The 22,004-nt window shown below is 34.9% G+C and overlaps 1 long non-coding RNA gene across 1 annotated transcript; it reads right to left on the reverse strand.

Moving 5' to 3' along the window:
- Positions 1-13,493: 13,493 nt before the first annotated feature.
- LOC121134771 lies at positions 13,494-15,577 on the reverse strand. The gene is made up of 2 exons (XR_005871995.1): positions 15,467-15,577; positions 13,494-13,706 (listed from the first exon to the last, which is right to left on the reverse strand). It is a non-coding gene; the product is annotated as an uncharacterized LOC121134771 (long non-coding RNA).
- Positions 15,578-22,004: the final 6,427 nt, after the last annotated feature.

Here is a 22,004-nt window from a genome sequence, read left to right on the forward strand (position 1 = left end):
CTGATGTAAAATGATATTGCAAGATAGGGATCACTTCCATTATTGTGATGGTTGATCAGAAGAACATGTTCATCTAATAATATTAATAAATAGTTTTTGAAGATGAAATTGAAACCAAAAACATGAGGGAAACATGAAAATATAACTGATAAATAACCTATTAGGATTTGCAACATATGAGGATTAATCTAGAGAGTCAGTCATACATAAAGTTCTTCTTTCTAAAATAAGTGAATAATTGTTTATTTCAATTATATGAAGGAATGTGACAGACTATGTTCCAGTTATGTCAATTTGGCAAAAACCATAAAGAAAGCATCTTTTCTTCAATCAAAGCAGTTTTTGTTTAGCACTTTACATATGTACATATGTATATATGTATATGTACATATATATGTGCATTTATGTTCCAGCATATGAGATAGAGTTATATGTCATGTTTATACAAATATATATATATATACATTTTGATTATGCAAATTATATATTACATAATTAACATAGTGTACATTATACATACTTTAATATACCTAAAAACATACATAGAAAATTAGATAAAGAGTTTATTATGAGTAAGAAACCAAACACCATAGGCAGCCAAGAACAAAACTATGAAAATACTGCCAGGAATAGATACTGCCTGTTAAATAGCTACAAGTTTGGCAAAAGCTGCTACAGCCAGCCACTACTAAGAAATGCTGTCTAATACCAAATAGAAGCAGAGCTAAACATACAGGGAGGAGGGAGAGAGAGATGAATCAGCAATTCTGATGCAGATCTCTAAGAAATATTGTGACTTGTTTCTATTCATGGGTATCAGATATCGCTCCAGGTTTGCTCCCTATTGCATCTTAATTCATGCCCTCCTTCAATCACAGGCAAACACATCTAATGAAAATGACTGCACTGGAGGATTTTTCCAGTCAGACTCTAGCTAATGTAAAGCTCTTAGCTGGAATAGGTCAAAGCCTAGCTGTAAAAACCCCAGATAAGGGAAACTGTCCAGGACTCCTTCAGGAGACAAGGGCAAATAAACCTAGGATACTATAGGTAATTCTTGGTATTTTTCACACTCCTGCCATAAGTAAATGCTCCTGTTTGTTGGGCAGGAAAGATGACCCTGTCTCTAAATCCACAGCTTCAGATTTACTGTCATTGATTTCTGGTTCAGTATTGGTTCTGCAGTATTTTTTATTATTTATTTTTAAATTCAAATTAGAAATAAGGTTGCTTCACATGTCAATTCAAGGTCCCTCTCTGTTTCGCTCCCCTCTTCCCTTGCACTCCCACAAACCCCCCAAAATCCCCTCATTTCCCCAGGGAGGGTGAGGCCCTCCTTGTGTGTGTCCTTAGTCTGTCATTTCATCCAGATTGCTTAGGCCTCCTCGCTGACAACCACATTCAGGGGGTCTTGATCAGACCCATGCTGGATTACCAAGCATCAGCCTGAGAATCAAGAGGTAACCCTTGTCAGGTTAGCTGATTCTGAGGGTTAAAACAGCCCAGTCTTTTTTTTTATTTTCCAGTTTAAATTTAGATAAGAAACGAGGTTGCTTCACAAATCATTTCCAGGTTCCTCTCCCATTTCCTCTCCTCCTCCCGTGCCCTCCCCACAACCCCCCCCATTATCCCCTCACTCCCCAAGGGAGGGTGAGGCCCTCCATGGGGGTGTCCATAGTCTGTCATTTCATATAGGGCAGGGCCTACACCCTTCCACAAGAGTTCAGGGTGAGTGTGCACCTGACATTGTTCTATGGGAGTCCAGAGTCCGTGTGTATACTCGGGATGGGTACTGATCTGCTGCCCAAGGCTCAATAGATTCCCTAGGCCTCCTCACTGACACCCAGATTCAGGAGGTCTTGATCAGTCCCATGCTGGATTCCCAGGCTGATGGCTGGGATTCAATAGTTAAACTTTGTCTGGTCAGCTGTTTCTGGGGATTAAACCAGCCCAGTCTTAATCCCTTTGATCATCAGTCCTCCCTCTCTGTTACTGGCTTTCTTGAGTTCAGCTCAGTACTTAACTAAGGGAATCTGCCTGTTCTTCGATCAGTCACTAAATGAAGTTTATGTTTCCCAGACTCTCTGGCCATTGGATTGTAGGCTGGCACTCCCCAGATCTATGTCTAAAATCCATATATGAGAGAGTACATGCCATGTTTCTCTTTTTGTGACTGGGTTACCTCACTCAGGATGGTTTCTTCTAGTGTCATCCATTTGCCTGCGAATATCATGATTCCATTATTTTTTCTACTGAATAGTACTCCATTGTGTAGATGTACCACATTTTCTCTATCCACTTTTCGGGTGAGGGACATGCTACCAAGTTCTGGCTATTACAAACAAAGCTGCTATGAACATAGTGGAACAGACATCTTTGTTGTATGAATGGGCATCTTTTGGATATATGCCTAAGAGTGGAGTTGCTGGGTCTTGTGGTAGGTTTATTCCCATTTTTCTGAGCAATCTCCATACTGATTTCCAAAGTGGCTGAACCATTTGGCACTCCCACCAACAATGGAGGAGTGTTCCCCTCTCACCACATCCTCTCCAGCATAAATTGTCATTGGTGTTTTTGATTTTAGCCATTCTGACAAGAGTGAGATTGTATCTCAGAGTTGTTTTGATTTGCATTTCCTGGATGGCTAAGGATGTTGAGCATTTTCTCAAGTGCCTCTCAGCCATTTTAGACTCCTCTATTGAAAACTCTCTATTTAGTTCTGCAGCCCACTTTTTAATAGGGTCCTTTGGTGTTTTGGAGACTTGCTTCTTGAGTTCTTTGTAAATTTTGGAGATCAACCCTCTGTCAGATGTGGGATTAGTGAATATTTTTTCCCATTCTGTGGGCTGCCTTTTTGTCTTGCTGACTGTGTCCTTTGCCTTACAGAAGCTTCTCAGTTTCAGTAGGTCCCATTTATTAATTGTTGATCTTACTGCCTGTGCTACTGGTGTTATGTTCAGGAAGCTGTCTCCTGTACCAATTCGTTTAAGGGTACCACCCACTTTCTCTTCTAAGAGGTTCAGTGTGGCTGGATTTATGTTGAGGTCTTTGATCCATTTGGACTTAAGTTTTGTGCATGGCGATAAACATGGATCGATCCGCATTCTTCTACATGCCAGTCTCCAATTATGCCAGCACCATTTGTTGAAGATGCTTTCTTTATTCCATTGTATATTTTTAGCTTCTTTGTCAAAGATCAGATGTTCATACGTGTGTGGGTTAATACCCGGGTTTTCAATTCGATTCCATTGGTCTACCTGTCTATTTTTTGCCAGTACCAAGCTGTTTTCAGGACTATATCTCTGTAATAGAGCTTGAGGTCAGGGATGGTGATGCCTCCGGATGTTGCCTTGTTGAACAGGGTTGTTTTGGCTATCCTCGTTCTTTTGTTTTTCCATACAAAATTGATTATTGTTCTTTCAAGGTCTGTGAAGAATTGTGCTTGGATTTTAATGGGGATTGCATTGAATCTGTAGATTGATTTGGCAGGATTGCCATTTTTACTACATTGTTCCTATCAATCCAAGAGCATGGGAGATCTTTCCATTTTCTGAGGGCTTCTTTAATTTCTTTCTTTAAAGATTCAAAGTTCTTAAGATACAGGTCTTTCACTGTTTGGTTAGTGTTACCCCAAGGTATTTTATGTTTTTTGTGGCAATTGTAAAGGGTGATGTTTCTCTGATTTCTCTTTCAGCCCTTTTATCATCTGTATATAGTAGTGCTTCTGATTTTCTTGAGTTGATCTTGTAGCCTGCCACTTTGCTGAAGGTGTTAATCAGCTGTAAGAGTTCCCTGGTAGAGTTCTTTGGGTCATTGATGTAAACTATCATATCGTCTGCAAACAGTGAAAGTTTGACCTCTTCCTTCCCTTTATCATGAAGGGGTGTTGGATTGTGTCAAAGGCTTTTTCAGCATCTAGTGAGATGATCATGTGATTTTTGTTTTTCAGCTTGTTTATATGTTGGATTACATTGATGGATTTTCGTATGTTGAACCATCCCTGCATTCCTGGGATGAAACCTACTTGATCATGGTGAATGATTGTTTTGATGTGTTCTTGGATCCGATTTGCCAGTATTTTATTGAGTATTTTTGCATCAATGTTCCTGAGGGATATTGGTCTGAAGTTCTCTTTCTTAGTTGTATCTTTGTGTGGCTTGGGGATCACGGTTATCGAAGCCTCATAGAAAGAGTTTGGCAAAGACCCTTCTGCTTCTATTGTGTGGAATACTTTGAGAAGAATTGTTATAAGCTGTTCTTTGAATTTCTGGTAGAATTCTGCACTGAGGCCATCTGGACCTGGACCTTTTTTGGTTGGGAGACTTTTGATGACAGCTTCTATTTCCATAGGGGTTATAGGTCTATTTAAATTGCTTATCTGTTCTTGATTTACTTTTGGCAAATGATAGCTGTCCAGGAAGTCATCCATTTCTTTTAAATTTTCGAATTTTGTGGAGTACAGGTTTTCAAAGTATGACCTAATGATTCTCTGGATTTCCTCAGAGTCTGTTTTTATGTCCTCCTTCTCATTTCTGATTTTGTTAATTTGCATGTTCATGCTCCGCTGTTTGGTAAGTTTGGACAAAGGTTATCTATCTTCTTGATTTTCTCAAAGAAACAACTCTTATTTGCATTGATTCTTTGTATTGTTTTCCTAGTTTCTACTCTTTTCATTTCAGGCCTCAATTTGATTATTTCCTGGCATCTACTCGTCCTGGGGTATTTTGCTTCTTTGTGTTCTAGAGCTTTCAGCTGTGCTGTTAATTCTCTTGTATAACTATTCTCCAGATTCTTCATGTGGGCACTTAGTAATGTGAAATTCCCCTGAATCACTGCTTTCAAAGTGTCCCATATGTATGGGTATGATGTGTCTTCATACTCATTGAATTCTAGGAAGTCTTTAATTTCTTTATTATTTCTTCTTTGAGCCAGGAATGGTGCAGTTGTGCATTATTCAATTTCCATGAGTTTTCTGCAATTTGTATTGTATTGTATTGTATTGCATTATATTGTATTGTTGAATTCTAATTTTAAAGCATGACGATCTGATAAGTTGCATGGATTTATTCCAATTTTTTGAAGCTGCTGAGGTTTGATATGTTGCCAGGTATGTGGTCGATTTTTGAGAAGGTTCCATGTGGTGTTTAGAGGAAGGTTTATTCTTTTTTATGTGGATGAAATATTCTAATGATGTCTGTTAATCCCAGTTGGGTCATTACTTCTATTAGACCCTTTGCTTCTTTGTTGAGTTTATGTCTGGTGTTCTTGTCTAGTGATGAGAGTGGTGTGTTGAAATATCCCACTATAAATGTGTGGGGCTTTATATGTGATTTAAATTTTAGTAAGTTTTCTTTTACGAATGTGGATGCCTTTGTATTTGGGGCATATATGTTCAGGATAGACACTTCATCTTGGTGGATTTCGCCTGTGATGAGTATGTAATGACCTCCTTCATCCCTTTTGATTGATTTTATTTTAAAGTCTAATTTGTTAGATATTAGGTTTGCTACCCCGGCTTGTTTCTTGTGTCCATTTGATTGTAAAATTTTTCCCAACCTTTAACTCTTAGGTAATGTCTGTCTTTGAGTGTCAGGTGTATTTCTTTTATGCAGCAGAAGGATGGGTTCTGTCTTCGAATCCATTCTGCTAGCCTGTGACTTTTTATGGGTGAGATAAGGCCATTAATATTGAGGGACAATAATGACCATTAATTGTTCATTCTTCTTCATTTTGTAATGGCTGTTTTTGGTGGAATTATGTGTGGAATTTCTCCCCTTTGTTCTTTTGGATGTTGATAGAGTGGGATTCTCTAATTCCTATGTTTTTCTGGGTAGTTATCTTCTTTGATGCTTCTTTGGTGCTTCCTGTATGAATTGGTGCTCCTACCAGCAGTGAAGGATTGTTCTTCTTTCTCCAAATCCTCTCCAGCATAAAATGTACATGGAGATTTTGTTTTGGCCATTCTAAAAGGAGCAAGAGAGGACTGATATAGGAAGCAAGTATGTGTATAATGCAAATAATAAAATATAAAAAATAAAATTTAAAGGGTACTGTCATAGCTTTAACTTGTTTCATCACTTAAATACTGAATTTAAGGTTAATTACATATTACTATGTGTTACCCATAGTCTGAATATAAAACTAAGTGTAATATTTCCCTTTATTTCATCATTTTTATATGTTTAATTATAAGGTAATTTATTAATATATATTGAGATCAGGTACATCTCAGTAAATCATGACCAGGTAGAGTTCAATACAGAGAATTATTTAAGCAGAATAAAGAAGAGTGACGCCAATGTGATGAATGAAAATTATTGAGCAGTATAGTTTCTATGTTAAATGAAAACATGTTAATTACATAATGCATTAATTTGTCATCATCTGCAAAGAGGGCTCTCTCATATCATAAGCCCAGATGGTAACTTCCTATGTGTGATATCCTAACAAGTACTAAAGAATTTATGATGAAATATATTTGACATTGATACTTTTCAGTTTTAAAATTCATGGTCCAGTGTTGTTTACACTAATGACTCTTCTCTATAATAAACTTGCAAAATATTTCAAGCGTTATGAAAACTATTCCTGTAAGGACATAATTAACTTTGAACTGGACAATAATCTTGTCTTAATCTTTAATTCAAAATATGTGAAACTAATATTTGTGTCATCTCCTAGTTGAGAGGTAATCTCTAGGAATGTGTCTCGGCAACTTGAATCCAGAGTTCATCTCAGTATTTAAATGTGGCTGATTGCTTCTTCTTCCATAAGCTATTAGAAGAAGGCTCAAGGATGGCATATAAGCTAGTCATCAATTTAATTATTGGAGAAGGGCATTTAAGTTATATTCTTGACTATTGCTTAGAATGATAGTTAGGGCCAACTTTGTAGATATCTGGACATTTCACTAATGCCAGACTTCTATTAAACCTATAGTGGCTATGTCTTATATGGAATCTCTTTTCTTGCTGTGCTCCATTCTTTCCATGACTGGATCTTCCTAATCTCTCATGTCTTCTTTTCCCCTCATCTTCTCCCCTTCTCTTTCTCCTAATCTTCCATTCCCTCCCTACATACTCCCATTTATGTCAAGTGAACTTGTCCATTTCTCCTTCTCATGGGTACTATGTTTGTCTCTCTTAGTTTCCTCCATGTGTCCTAGATGTTTCCTTGCTTGTCTGGCAGTGTGGATTGTAGGCTAGTATGACTTTGCTCTATATCTAACATACATATTTGAGTGAGTACATATCATGTTTGTCTTTTTGTGATTGAGTTACCTCACTCAGGTTGTTTTTTGTTCTAGTTCCTTCCAGTGGCTTGCAAATTGGAAGACTCCGTTGTATAAATGTACAACATTTTCTGCATCCATTCTTCAATTGAAGGATATTAAGTTTGCTTTCCTGTTCTGGCTATTACACTTAACTCTGCTAGGAACATGTTTGAACTAATGTTCTTATTGATATTTTTTGATTTGCATATCCATGATGGCTAAGGATGTTGAATACATTCTTATTATGTGTATTGTAGCCATTTATACTAATCTATCATGAGTTTTCTATTTATTTCTACTCTAAAGGATGGATGTAGGCAGAGGCAGGCAGATCTATGTCATTTATTTTGGCCAACCATGTCTGCAAAGCTACACATACAAACCCTGTATTAAAAATGAAATCAAATAAAATAATGCAATAGATATCTTGAAATATTCATTTCAAAGTGTTTATTAAGAAAAATCCGTGATGCCCAGTTTTCTTATTCATGCTAATCCTCCCATGTAGAGACATGAAGAGTAAATCAATTCTCATTGAATTGTATGAATGCCAGTCAGAGGAATACTCAGGCACTTATCAATTTCATGGTAATTAAATCCAGTATTCATAAATCAGAAAGGAAAACAGAAGGAAAACAGAGTGTTACAATATAAGTAGGGTCAAAGAACATTAAAATGATCTATTGTGTGTTTAGCAATGTGGTGTTTGTGTTATAATTTATGTTATTTTTATTTTATGCTTATACTGTGGAGAGTCACCTAGACATCACAGCAACCAACAGGATAATTTGAAAATTTGTAAAACTAAAATATATTCCTGAAATACTCATATACAAAAACAGTCATTCTTCTAATAAAAAGTTGCAGAAAGAACATGAGAGAAGTGCAGTCATGTGTATTTCTCTGATTATATGTAGCGAGCTAGGCAAGCCTGGCCTATTCCTGGTCAAGGAAGGAAGCAATAGTAATTCAGTTCTGCTTAATAAACATCTGTATCAAACATGCATTTGATTAGTGAATTCATTGGTGTAGGAATTTACAAAACAGAACTAAATGCTTAATAACTGCACTGCATGTAGCAATCACAGATCCCAGTATGCAAACGACAGGACTAATTTAAGAAAATTTTATATGGGTGGCTCCTTGATTTAAAGAGGTTAATATGGAGGATAATTTGCACATTTTTGTGAAATGGTTGTCATGATAGACATTCAGTAGATGACTCTCTATTAATGGGCATAGAACAGCATTAAATGTACGAAGTGCTTATAAGACACAGAATCAGTGTATAATATGCATATTTAAAAGTGGTATTGGAAAGTGGAAAGGATTTCTATTATACAAAATAGCAGTAATATATATATATATATATAGTTCTTTAAAATAGTCATAAAATACAGAGAAATTTAAATTGTACAAAACAATAAAATCTATAACAAATGGTGCTGATATAACAGAAGTCTGACATGTAGAAGACTGAAAATTGATCCATGTCTGTCATCATTCACAAATCTTGAATCCAAATGTATAAAAGACCTCAACATAAATCCAGCCACACTGAACCTCTTAGAAGAGAAACAGGGAGGTACCCTTGAAGGAATTGATACAGGAAACTGCTTTATGAACACAACTCCAGTAGCACAGACACTGAAAACTACAAGTAATAAATGGAACCTCCTGAAAATTAGAAGCTTCTATTAGACAAGGTCACAGTCAACATAACTAAAAGGCAACCCACAGAATGTGAAAAGATATTCAATAACCCCACATCTGACAGAGGACTGAACTCCAAAATTTACAAAGAAGTCAAGACGCAAGTATCCAAAACACCTAATGTTCCAATTCAAACTGGGGTACAGAACTATATAGAGATGTCTCAATAGAGGAATTTAAATTAGCTGAGAGATACTTGAGAAAGTACTCAACATTACTATTGTGAATATAATATGTCTTACTATCAATGTCATAAATCTCTATAACTCAATAAATTTGAAGTGAAAACTTCATACAGGTCTCTGCTTAAAAGGCAACTGTAATCTAAGGTGTGCTAATAGTTTTTTTTATTATTATAACATTTGGATGAGTTTATAACCTCTTAAAGTATACCTTTGAAGATTTGTGGTATTTTTAGCTTCAGTTTTGACAATAACACATCGATATAGCTACAAGTAAATATATATATGTATCTATTTCTAGAACATCCATATTAAAAATGAGGTATACTCTATTAACATCCATTTCCATGTCATGGGGCATAGGTAGTCACAAAAAGATCCCTGTGTTTTCAGCCAGCTTGCATAGACTATTTGGTCAATCCAATGCTTGTGAGAAACACCATTTCCATGTGCAATAATGAGCAATCAATGGCCATTCATATACCATTACATTAATGGTATAATTTGCAAATAAAAAGAAACAGGCTAACAGGATTGTTCGGAAAACAGAATCCCTCATTCTTCTGCATACAACAAACACTCTTAAGCTTCAAAATCAAATGTTGTCTCAGAGTTAAGTGTTGGGAAGTGGTTTTCTAATCAAATGAATCATAGAAACAAGAAGTAGCAATTGATATATCTATCAAACTAGATTTCAACTTAAATCAATAAAAATAGATGAAGGAGGTTATTTCATAGCCATCACAGGAGAAATCCACCCTGATGAAGTCTCAGTTCTGACCATCTATGCCCCATTAACAAAGGCATCCATGTGTCTAAAATAAACTGAAATCATATATAATACCTTACAAGCTATAGTGGGAGATTTCAACATTCTGCTCTCACCATTAGACAGAACTACCAGACATAAACTTAACAAAAAACAAAGGAAATGATAGATTTTATGACCCAAATGGCTTAATATATATCTATCGAATATTCCATCCAAACCAAAATAATATACCTTCTTCTCAGTGCCAAATGGAGCCTTGTCAAAAATCTACCACATTCTTGGCAACATAGTAAGCATCAAAAGTTACAAAAATTGGTGTAACCCCATGTATCTTATGAAATCATCATGCTTTAAAGCTAGAGATCTACAACAAAAAAGTTGGAGAAAACTTACAGACACATGGAAATTGAATGATGCATATTTGCAAAATTCTTTGATGAAAGAAGAAATAAAAACAAATGAAAGTCTTCCTGGATGCCAAGAAGAATGAAGACAAAACATATCAAAACAGAATTTAACATGTTCTGATATCTTCTGTAAAGACAATTGGAAAGCATTTTTCTTGTTGTATGCCTTGGTGGATTAAAAGAAAAACAGAAGAGTCACTGGTATATGTATATTGTTAAGCACACTGTCCTCTCTCTATGATTTTCCTATCTGGATCTTTCTCTTTCAAACATCGGCTTTCTTAATAATAATCGTAAAATTTCAACCAGCAATTCAGGCTAGTTAGTACCTAACTTATACTTTTTACATTAATCCATATTGCTGATGTAGTCTTTACCTTTTACAATTCCGCTGCACTTTTCATGATTCTAAGAGTCCTCCATTCTTCCTAGCAACAATTTAGGGGTTCCTTCCACTTAAATTAATGTGCCTAAATCTATGTCAGTCAACTTCTTTATTTTACTAATCGCAGTGAAATATATTCACACTATGTAAATGAATATTCCACATAATGCATTTTAATTCTTCATACACACTTCCTATTTAATTTATCCATTTATACATACATGGTTCTCTATCATTTTCCTCACTTTAAAAAATAGTTATGGAGTCAGTTACAAAATATTCATGGATTTTCTCTTTTCCTCCACTTAATGCAATGTGTGAGTATGGATGATAGAAGAAAAGCCCAAGGTCTTGCCAAATTCATGACATTTACATACAGTTTTTAAAAATAAAATTTAAATTTAACTATCACAGAGGGTCACATCATATGTAACAAAAAATAAGTATACAATGATTTTTAGAGTACTTACCAACACAATCTTTGATTTATTGCCTTGAGGCTATTTTCATTTATGGTGCTACTCTGGACAGCCATGTAAATAACAGAGTCAGTATCAGGCTCATTTGGAAATTTATAAATCTATGCTAAATTTCCAGGGAACTCATTTTTTAAAACCAGACATACCAGCATCATACAGTTTGTGAACAAGAGAGAAGGTTACTCACAGAAAGTTCTCTGGTTTTATTTCCCCCACTAGGATAAACAGCATATTCCTTTCCAAAAAACCTGTCACAACTTAATAAGATTAGATAAACACCTTCATCAGAACAGTATTTGAATGGTATGTGATTATCATTGGCTCAGGAATTTCCAAGATCAGAACTAAATTCATAATTATTATACAATATTTGGATCTCAAAAATCCCAGAATTCATAGGTACAAGAATAATTTAGAAAAACATTAGAAGGGATCATTGATTTAATCATAAATGTACAGGATAGTTCGATTTAATTTTCTTGTGGAATGATTGCCATGTTGTACATCTCATTTTTCAATAGATGTTTCCGTATTGATGGATATACAACTGACTTAAAAGCACTCAGTTCATAGTAAAGCCTGATGAAAAATATAAGACTCAGAATTACAAGTGATATTGAAAATTGTTGAGGATTTCTATAATATATAATGCCATGGATTATACACAATCTAATTTATAACTAATAATATCAATAGTTATTTAAGAATATTAACGGCATCAGAGAATCCATACTATGTTGTACCTTTACAAATGTAACTGAGAACTTCATTATAAGGCTTTTAAAAAGACAGAAAAATTGTACAGAATTCAAATATATTTAAAATTCTTGTTTTCAAAAATAAATAATTCTTAACTCATTTCTTACTAAGTCAATGTGAGATAGTGTATTCCAGCTAGACTATTTGGAAGAGAATTTGAAGAATCATTTCTTTCTTTAATCCAAGCAGCTTTTTATAAAACTTACTAATATGAATAAATGCATTATGTATTATAACCCATCTCATAACATTAAAAGTAATCATTGTAATAATTTAAGAATACATTAGATTATTTTTATATGAGTACATAAAATAATAAATTTTAATTATAATTTAATTACATTAAAGTACCCCACATAGAAATTTACACAAACAAATCATAATTAATAAGAATCCTGATGCTCATGGGAGCCCAATTCACAGTCACAATAATATAGACAGGAATGAAGACATTCTTAGTGTAAGATAGAATCTAGGGAAAATCTGCAGGAAACTCTCTCTTATTTCATATCAATTTTTTTGTTAATTATAATTCCTATGATATTTGTTTTTCTTAATCATGCTTCCCCTCCCATTATGTGATATTAAATAAGTAGAGAAACACAATTTCAAAGAGTAAAACTCTGTGACTATAATTATTTCCATTTCCATGGCATAAAGAAAACCTGGTAAAGTGATACATTCCAGTACTCACTATTTACTATTTCCAGACATTTCTCAAACGTGAAATCATTGGTAAATGACATGAAGTTATATGTAAAGATTGTCTTTTGCTTTATGTATGTTTTACATGGAAACTTGAAATATGCATAGATTAGTACAGTTAATTTCTATATATATTTATTTTATTTCATGCAGCATTCTGTAGTTCCATTATTTCAATTCAACCCTGTGAATCTATACATTATATTCAGGAATTTCCTTTATAAGTTTCTTATATAAGGGTATGTGTAAAGATGAAAGATTACATCCAGGCTCTTATTCATATCCTGTAATTCATATCCAGTAGTCAGAAAATAGTATGTAAACATTGAGGAATATCGAAGACCACATCAAAATCATGGAGTAAATAATATACAATGATCTATAGAGTATTTAGCACAGTGGTTGTCATTGAGTTATATTCATTTATTATTCTTTTGCTTTCATGGATTTATTCTGGAGTGTCTTTTAGGTATCATTCAGCAAAATGCTCAATTGTTAATTTTAAAACCTAGAATACATTTCCAGAATATAAATATTAATTACCAGGTATACTGGTATGATGAAATTCAAGAATATTAGAGAATTGAGTTAAGAGTATTTTCCTCAATATACATGGACATTTAGGCTAGTCTAGTATATTCTACTCCAAGCACAAATCATGTCTCAAATCAGCTAGTTCTAAAATACATCAGCATCAAAAAGAGTATTTTATTGAGATGTAAACACATTGACATTAAGTAATTTCCATAGTAGTGAATTAATGCAAATAACACTTACTATGTTCAGCCCGTAAAATGATTGAACACTTAGAGAGAGGAGAAATGAAGCCCTACTTTTATTGGAGTGCCTAATTATAATGGGCCTAAGGAGAAGGAGAGTTAGATTTTTATTCAAGTATGCATTACACGAGATTCTAATGAGGGTCTAGTTGATGTTTCACTAAGGATTCACATACAAATACATGAAAAGCATTTGTTTGTCATTCATTGCTCTGTCCAGCATGGCTCAACAGTGGTCAGACTCAACATAACCTGGAATGAAAGAGACAAGAGACATGAGAAACAGGCAGCATACAGGCTTTCTGGTCATTCTGCAAAATTTTATTTTATCACAATGATTCTTATAACAGTTAAAGCAAGAAGTTGCCAGATCAGGGGTTAATTGGGAGAAATTATTGCTTTGAAGCTGGAAGCTTAGCCTTAATAGTATATATTCAAAGGTGCAAGTGTGTAGCTTGTGGAGTCTGGACTGCAGGTCAGGTAGCAGAAGTGTGGGAGAGCCTGGACTGCAGGCCTTGAAATTGTGCTCTACAGGATGATAAGCAGATACAGAGAAGGACAAACTTAATTAAGTGTTAATTACTAAGAATATAGTAACATATTATACTATATAGCAATATATATATATATATATAGAGAGAGAGAGAGAGATACTGCAAGTTAGTGGAATTCTATTACTGTGAAATGTGTTGGTTCATCAAAAGAACATGTTCATTATAAAATATTAATAAATCATTGTTGAATGTGAAGTGAATATGAGAAAAAACATAGGGGAAAGATGAAACTATACCTGATCAGTAAGCTATTATGATTTGTAACCGATGAGTATTAATCAAGAGACTTAATCATATATAAAGTATTTCTTTGTAAAATGATTGAATAAAAATGTATATATATTCACATGTATGTATGTTTGTGTATATTCATGCTTATGTGAGTGACAGAATTTTAATTCATTTTATAGAAATGTGCCTACAAATTTAAATCATGCAATAGTATACATAGTTTATATATTGTATATCATCATACATAAAATATATCGAAAATAAGAAAAATAGTTTATTATGAGTAAGAAACCAGACACAAAGGGCGACTGAGAGGCAAAACCATGAAAATACTGCCAGGAATAGAGACTGTGAGGTAGATTGCTACAAGCTGGGCAAAACAGCTTGCAATTTGCCCAGCAATCTGCCACGAATACACACTGCTGTTTACTTGCAAATTGTAGCAGAGCCACACATACAGAGAGGAGGGAGAGAGATGAATCACCAATGCTGATTCAAATCTATAAGAACTGTTGTCATTTGTTTCTATTTCTGGGTATGAGCTCTTCTGGTTTGTTCCCAATGCATCTTAAATGCCTGCCTTCCTCCAATGGGAGTCAATGACTTCTAATAAAAATGACTGCACTGGAGGACTTTTCCAGTCAGGCTCTGGCTTATATCCAGCTCTTAGCTGGAATAAGCCAAAGCCTGGCTGTAAGAACCGCAGAGAAGGGAAACTGTACTGGAGTCCTTAAGGAGACAGAAACAATTAAAACCTAGGATAGGGATGACAATCTTGTGATTTTTTTAACACTGCGGCAGTAATTAATTAGTCCTGTTTGTTGGGCAGTAAAGGGGCCCCTGTCTCTGAAGCCACAGATGCAACCTTACTGTCTGTGATTTCTGCTTCAGTCTTAGTCCTGCAGTTTTTGCAAGAAAATTTAGTTTTAAACCAATATTTGTTTGAAACAGGCTCATATTGTTCAAATGTGCCCTTGGAGGATACTTATAAATGACAATGTCTGGTGAATTCTTACTTACAGAATCTAAGATTCTGTGAATTTCAGTGTCAGATTCTACAAGTAAATGGATCTGTGGAATCTGACATGACATCAAAAATCATGACAAGCTCGCTTCAATTTGCAGCACAGAATCAGAATCATACTTTAGAAGACAGAAATGGAGGATTTCATATCCTTATCTTGGATGTACAAACAAGCAGGTGGACGTAAGTCCACCCCTACTTACCTAGGGATGTTTTTCTCTGTTGTTCATTTTATTCAGTGACTAGGATAATTTATATTATTTCCTGACATCCATTTTGTTTAGCATTGTTTCTGCTGCAGCACACGTTTAGTTTGCAGGGAGAAATGAATCAGCAGCTCTGAAGGAGATCTCCAAGCTTTCCTCATGATTTGCTTTCATTGGTGGGTTTGAGATCACTCTCCTTATTGGTTCAGGTTCCCAGTGCAATTTAAATGCGCACAAACACTCAGAGTGAGACAAGGCTATTAAATACTTTGTCTGAATATTAGGTTATTACCAGCCAGGATCTGGCTGTACTCCAAAATTCAGTTGCTCATGAACATAACTAAAATTCACTGTGTTTTTTACCAGACAAATTAAATTAAGTATTCCTTATATTTGAAGGAGACAAAGTGCATACAAAATAGAAAATGCATGGATTGTTCATTCCTTGTAATACACCTTTGATTAAGCTTATCCTATTAATTTTTCAACAAGGGGATTCCTGCTTTTGGAATACTTTATTTCTTTAAAACTCTTTGCAGCTCTTGAAGATCTGCAGTACCTGCTTTAAAAATACTATAACATAGGAATCAGTCTCTTAAATAGAATAGGTGAATCTTGCTGTTTTCTTTCCCACCAGAGATCCATTGTAGTTTTGTTCATTGTGTGAGTGAAATTTTAACATCTGTAAACTTGCATATGAAGGATGTAAGCAGATCCGAATCCTTTGCCTGATCAAACATTTTATTTCAAAAGAACTTCATAAAATCAGAATCATCGGACATTAAATGTATACACAAATATCCATTAAAAACTGTCAATTGCACTGCTCTCTGATAGGCTATACACAGGCTTTGTGATTATTCATGTTGACAATGTCTCTAATACTTTGCAAAACTCCATTTACTACACAAAAACAAAAAAGAATAATTTTATTCTGGTAATGTCAATTCATGGATTATTCCTCACAGTATATGCACAAGAGGAATTCTCAAACCAGTTTCTTCTTTCATATATGTTTTATTGAAAGGAAAATATTCATGCTACAAAACAGTTGGTCTTGAAATTTCTCTGTTAAGATTTAAAGGATCAGTTGTTTCTGTGGGTTAAAACAGCTCAGTCTTGATCCCTTTATTCATCAGTCTTCTCTATTTGTCACTGGAATTCAGGAGTACATGTCCTTGTTTAGCTCCATGTGTTTGCATCAGGTTCCAGCAGTCAATGGATGAAGGTTCTGTTTCCCTCACACAGGGGCAACTGGATTCAATATTGGCATTCTACTGATCCATGTTTAAAATTCATATATGAGAGAGTACATAGCATATTTGTTTTTTGTGACTGGGTCGCCTCAGTGAAGTGGGTTTCTTCTAGTGTCATTCATTTGCATAAAAATTTTAAGATTCCATTGTTTGTTTGCTTTTCCAATGAATAGTACTCCATTTTGTAAACTGAATACATATTCTTAATGCACTCTTCAGTTTAGAGACATCTAGGTGGATTCTAGATTCTGACTATTACAAGTAATGCTGCTGTGAATAATTTGGAATAGATGTGCTTGTTGAATGAATGTGTATCTTTTGATCATATTTCTAAGAATGGAATTGCAGGATGTTGTGTTATACTGTTTTCAATTTCGAGAGCAATTTCCATAACGATTTCCATAAGGGCTGTGTGACTTGGCACTCACAAGAGCAGTGGAGTAGTTTTCCTCTTTCTCCACATCTTTTCGAGCATAAAATACCTTTGGTGTTTTTCATTTTACCCATATGACAGGAGTAAGTTAGGAATGATATTTGAAGCAAGCATGTATCTAATTTTAATAAAAAATCTAAAAAACAAAAAAATAAAATTAGAAGGGTATTGTCAATTCTTTAAACTTTTTCATCACACAAATACTTCAATCCAAGGTAAAACACATATTTATATGTGCTATACATAGTCTGAATATAAAGCTGAGTATATTATTCCCACATTTGTATAAATTTTATCCTGAGATAAAGTATTAATATATATTGAGATCAGGAACTTCTCACAACATCATGACTACGTAGAGATAATTCAGAGAATTATATAAGTAGAATAAGGATAAAAGTCCCCAATGCGAGGAATGAAAATTATTGAGCAGAATAGTGTCTGGGTTAAAAGAAGACATGTTAATGACATGGTACATTAACTTGATATCATCTGCAAAGAATCCCAAATGTTTGCATGGTATGTGTAATATCCTAACAAATACTAAAGGTTTTATGATGAAATACATTTGACATTGGCTCTTTCAGTTTTAAAAGTCATGGTCGAGTGCTGTTTACACTAATAACATTACTCCACAATAAACTTGTAAAATATTTCAATTTGTCTTGTCTAAATACGAAATAAAAATATGTGAAACTAAACTTTGAGTCAGCTCCTGGTTGAGAATTATTCCCTTTGTATGTGTCTGCTGTGGAAGAAATCACCCACTACTTTCTTGTTCATGCCCAAGTATATGCCAATACATGGGTACTTAGTGTTAATATAATTGTTCTTAATAATTTTTTTTATTTTTTGGTTTTATGAGACAGGGTTTCTCTGTACTGTTTTGGAGGCTGTTGGTCCAGCCCGGCCTCGAACTCACAGAGATGCTCCTGCCTCTGCCTCCTGAGTGCTGGTATTAAAAGCGTATACCACCCCAGCCCAGACTACTTTTAATAATTTAGAATGATAAATTTAGATGATGTGATATGTTTTTTGGATGAGTCATGGAAAATTTAAGGAGTGTCAGGGCAAAAGTTATGAACAAGAAAAAATGTATACATAAAGGAATTTTTCAGAATTGAAATATTTTTATTATTATTTCAATTTTAAATAGTTTGTTTTACATGTCAGTCCCAGTTCCCTCTCGCTCCCCTGCACCCACACACCCCTTATCTTCCCCCCTGCCTCCCACCCTATAGCCATTTCCTTCCACATAGGGGATATCTGCAGTCTGTCATTTCAGTCAGGGCAGGGTCCAGGCACTCCGCTAAGAATCCAGGCTGAGAAAGCATACTTCTTTGTGTTATGAACACACCATGTGTTTTTGTATGCCAGAGATCTGCTGCCCAGGGCCACATAGGTTGCCCAGGTCTCCTCACTGACTCTCACATTCAGGGGGGTCTAGATCAGTCCAATGCTTGCCTCCCAGCTGTCCATCTGGAGTCCAAAAGCTCTCCCCTGTTCAGATCAGCTGTCTCTACTGGCTTTGCCATCCCATTCTTTACCAAATTCCTCATCGTTCCTCTCTCTGTCACTGGGTTCTTTGGGTTCAGTTCAGTGTTTAACTGAGGGTATTTGCCTCTGTTTCCATCAGTCACTGTACAGAAAGCTCCAGGATGGTTATAGACATCAAGTTCATTATCAGGAATGGGCATTCGCGGTGGTCTCTCCACTATTGCTTAGCTTGCCAGTTGGTGTCATCCCTTTAGATAACTAGAGGTCACGCTGGTGCTTAATCTGTCTTCTAACCTATGATTCCCTCTTCCTCCTATTCTACCCCCACTCAACCTTCCTGTTCCCCCAATAACCTACTCTCTCTTCCTCTCCCCTCTCTTCTTCCCAGCTCCCACTCTGCCACTACCCTAGCAGTGTTCCCCATCTCTTCAGAAGATCTTGCCTCATTCCTCTTCTCTGGAGTACCATGCATATCTCTTAGGTTATTTCCTGTTTCCCAGACTCTCTGTCAGTGGAAGTGCAGAGTGGCACTATGCTGATCCACTTCTAAAATCCATATATGAGTGAGTGCATACCATGTTTGTCTTTTTGTGACTGGGTTACCTCAGTTAGGATGGTTTCTTCTAGTGCCACCCATTTACCTATGAATTTCAAGATTCCATCGTTTTTTTTTCAGCTGAGAAATACTCCATTGTATAAAAGTACCACATTTTCTCTCTCCACTGTTCAATTGAGAGGCATCTAGGTTGTTTCCAGGTTCTGGCTATTAAAAATAATGCTGCTATGAAAATAGTGGTGTAGATGCCCTTGTTGTATGAATTTGCCTCTTTTGGATATATGCGTAAGAGTGGAATTGCTGGGTCTTGTGGCCGATTTTCCTGAGGAATCTCCATACTGATTTCGAAAATGGCTGTGCGCACTGGCACTCTCACCAGCAATGGAGGAGTGTTACCCTTTCTCCACATCCTTATAACTTTCATCACTGGTTTGGATTTAAAAATGAAAGATGGATGTTTGATACAAATGACCTACTCATTAGTGAAAGGGTAAAAACTAAATGCCACTTAATTTATGTTGATATACTATTAAATCCCTGGATATATAACGTGCTACTTCATTCAATGATTATAGAAGTCACGAAGTATTTGTTATTTAATTATCAAAGAATATTTCATAGTGTTTATTATCACTCAGTTTAAATTATTTTATTTGAGATTCTGAAAGCATGCATGTATCAAAATTTGTTGTTGCTGTTGTCTTAGTCTCCCAGTTACATTTTCTGAGTGTAAAATTTCAATAATTTTTAAATCACTTGTGTGAAGTTTGACGGCATTAAATGAATCACAAGTAACAAAATCATTTTCTGACCCAACAAAGTTGATTCTTTATTGTAAAAGTTTAAAGAAGATACCAGAAAATTGAAAGACCTCCCATGAACTTGGATAGATAAGATCAAGTTACTAAAAATTGTAGTCTTATCAAAAGAAATCTACATATTCAATGCAATCCCCATCAAAATCTCAGCACAATTATTTACAGATCTTGAAAGTACATTTCTCATTTTTGTATGCAAAAACAAAATACAGGTTACTAGACATAACCCTGTGCAATAAAGCAACATTTGGAGGCATCATCATCCTTTATTTCAAGTTCTACTACAAAGCAATAGTCCTGAAAACACCTTGTTATTGGCACAAAAATCAATAAGGAGATCAAAAGAATTGAATTGAAAACACTGATGTCACACCACACATCTACAAACTACTGTTTTTTGACAAAGAATCTAAAATTTTACAACGGATAAAAGTATGTATCTACAGTTATTGGTGCTGGATTAAGTGTACGTTGGTGTGTAGAATACTGTAGTTAGATTCATGTGTATGGCAATGAGTAAAACTTAAGTTCAAATGGATAAATTACCTCCCCATAAATACAGCCACACTAAATCTCATAGAAGAGAAATTGGGATGAAACCTTAAATGAATTGATACAGGAGAATGCTTCCTGAACACATCTGCAGTTGCAAAGGCACTGATATGGACAATTAATAAATGGGATCTCCTGAAACTGAGAAACATTTGTAAGGCAAACGACACAGTCAACAAGAAAAAAAATCAGCCTATAGAATGTTAAGTCATTTTCACCAACCTCACATCTAAGAGACACAGAGAAATTATTTAATTAAAGGATTATTTTGAAAATACTGGCCATTGTTGGCTATATAAATTTGTAAAACAGTACTATATATTATGACAGACAACAAACTACATTACTGATTTTTATTTCTTAGTTTCATTTTTCGTAACTTATGGAGATGTTTCTAGTAAATATCAATTTAGATAACGAAAATTAAATGAGATTTAGGATACATAATAATTTGACTGCAATGACATTAATATCTTTTAAGGAATAATAGGGATATGTAGGAAGCCTTTCCCATTGTTTTTTTCCACTAGCAAACATCAAGTGATTTCAGGATGCAAAAACCCTCAATAGAATTCTTCATATGACTGTTAGAAAGTGATGCCTGATGTCAATACTGAGTTTTAGGAACACATGGTTTACCATGTGAACTGTGAGCAATGGATCTATCAAACATTAGTGTATACAAAACAAAGAAACTCAGTTATTTTTCTGGAAACAATGTGTATTCACAAGATTCTCTTCAGAGAATCACAGGACTGTTCATTTACAAGAAAACCCACAGAAACTAATATTAACTATAAAGTGTTTGGCCAAAGACTCAAAATTCTTATTAGCTAACTCCATCTTAGACTGCTGTTCAAACCTCTATTTCATGACTGAACACTTACTCCTTTAACATTTGGCAAAATTTAAGGAAAATATTCTATCATCTACCCTATTTTTCTAGGTGTAAATATTTATATGTAAATTATCTTTTTTCATAACTAACTAAAACAATAGACATAATTATCCATCTTCAAATCCATCGAAGACTCCAGCAGGATAATTTATAAACTCTGAAATTGACCAGGACATCTTGATATCTAGAGAGTAAACTAAGTTTCCCCTGTTAAATTTGGGCTTCTCTCTTCAGTCCATAATCCATGATGTCTGTCAGAATTTTGATTGAACCAGCATTTGAAGTACGATCTTTTGCTTGACAAATCCAGCAGTCACTTCTCTTTGTTCCCTGCATGTCCAGGTTGGATGGAGTGCTGGCAAGCAGTTCAGGCAAGAGCAAGTTCTTGACCCAATGGCTTTGTCTTTCATTGTGAAAGCAAACTACATTATGGGGTTCTTTGCTGTCTGTCTTTCTCTATGATATAGTTAGAGTACCCAAGATATTTGTGCCTCATAATCATGAAAATACTAATGATCCCTTCTA

This window comes from Mesocricetus auratus, unplaced genomic scaffold, assembly GCF_017639785.1.
Source record: "Mesocricetus auratus isolate SY011 unplaced genomic scaffold, BCM_Maur_2.0 Super-Scaffold_100030, whole genome shotgun sequence".
NCBI classification, from domain to species: Eukaryota; Metazoa; Chordata; class Mammalia; order Rodentia; family Cricetidae; genus Mesocricetus; species Mesocricetus auratus.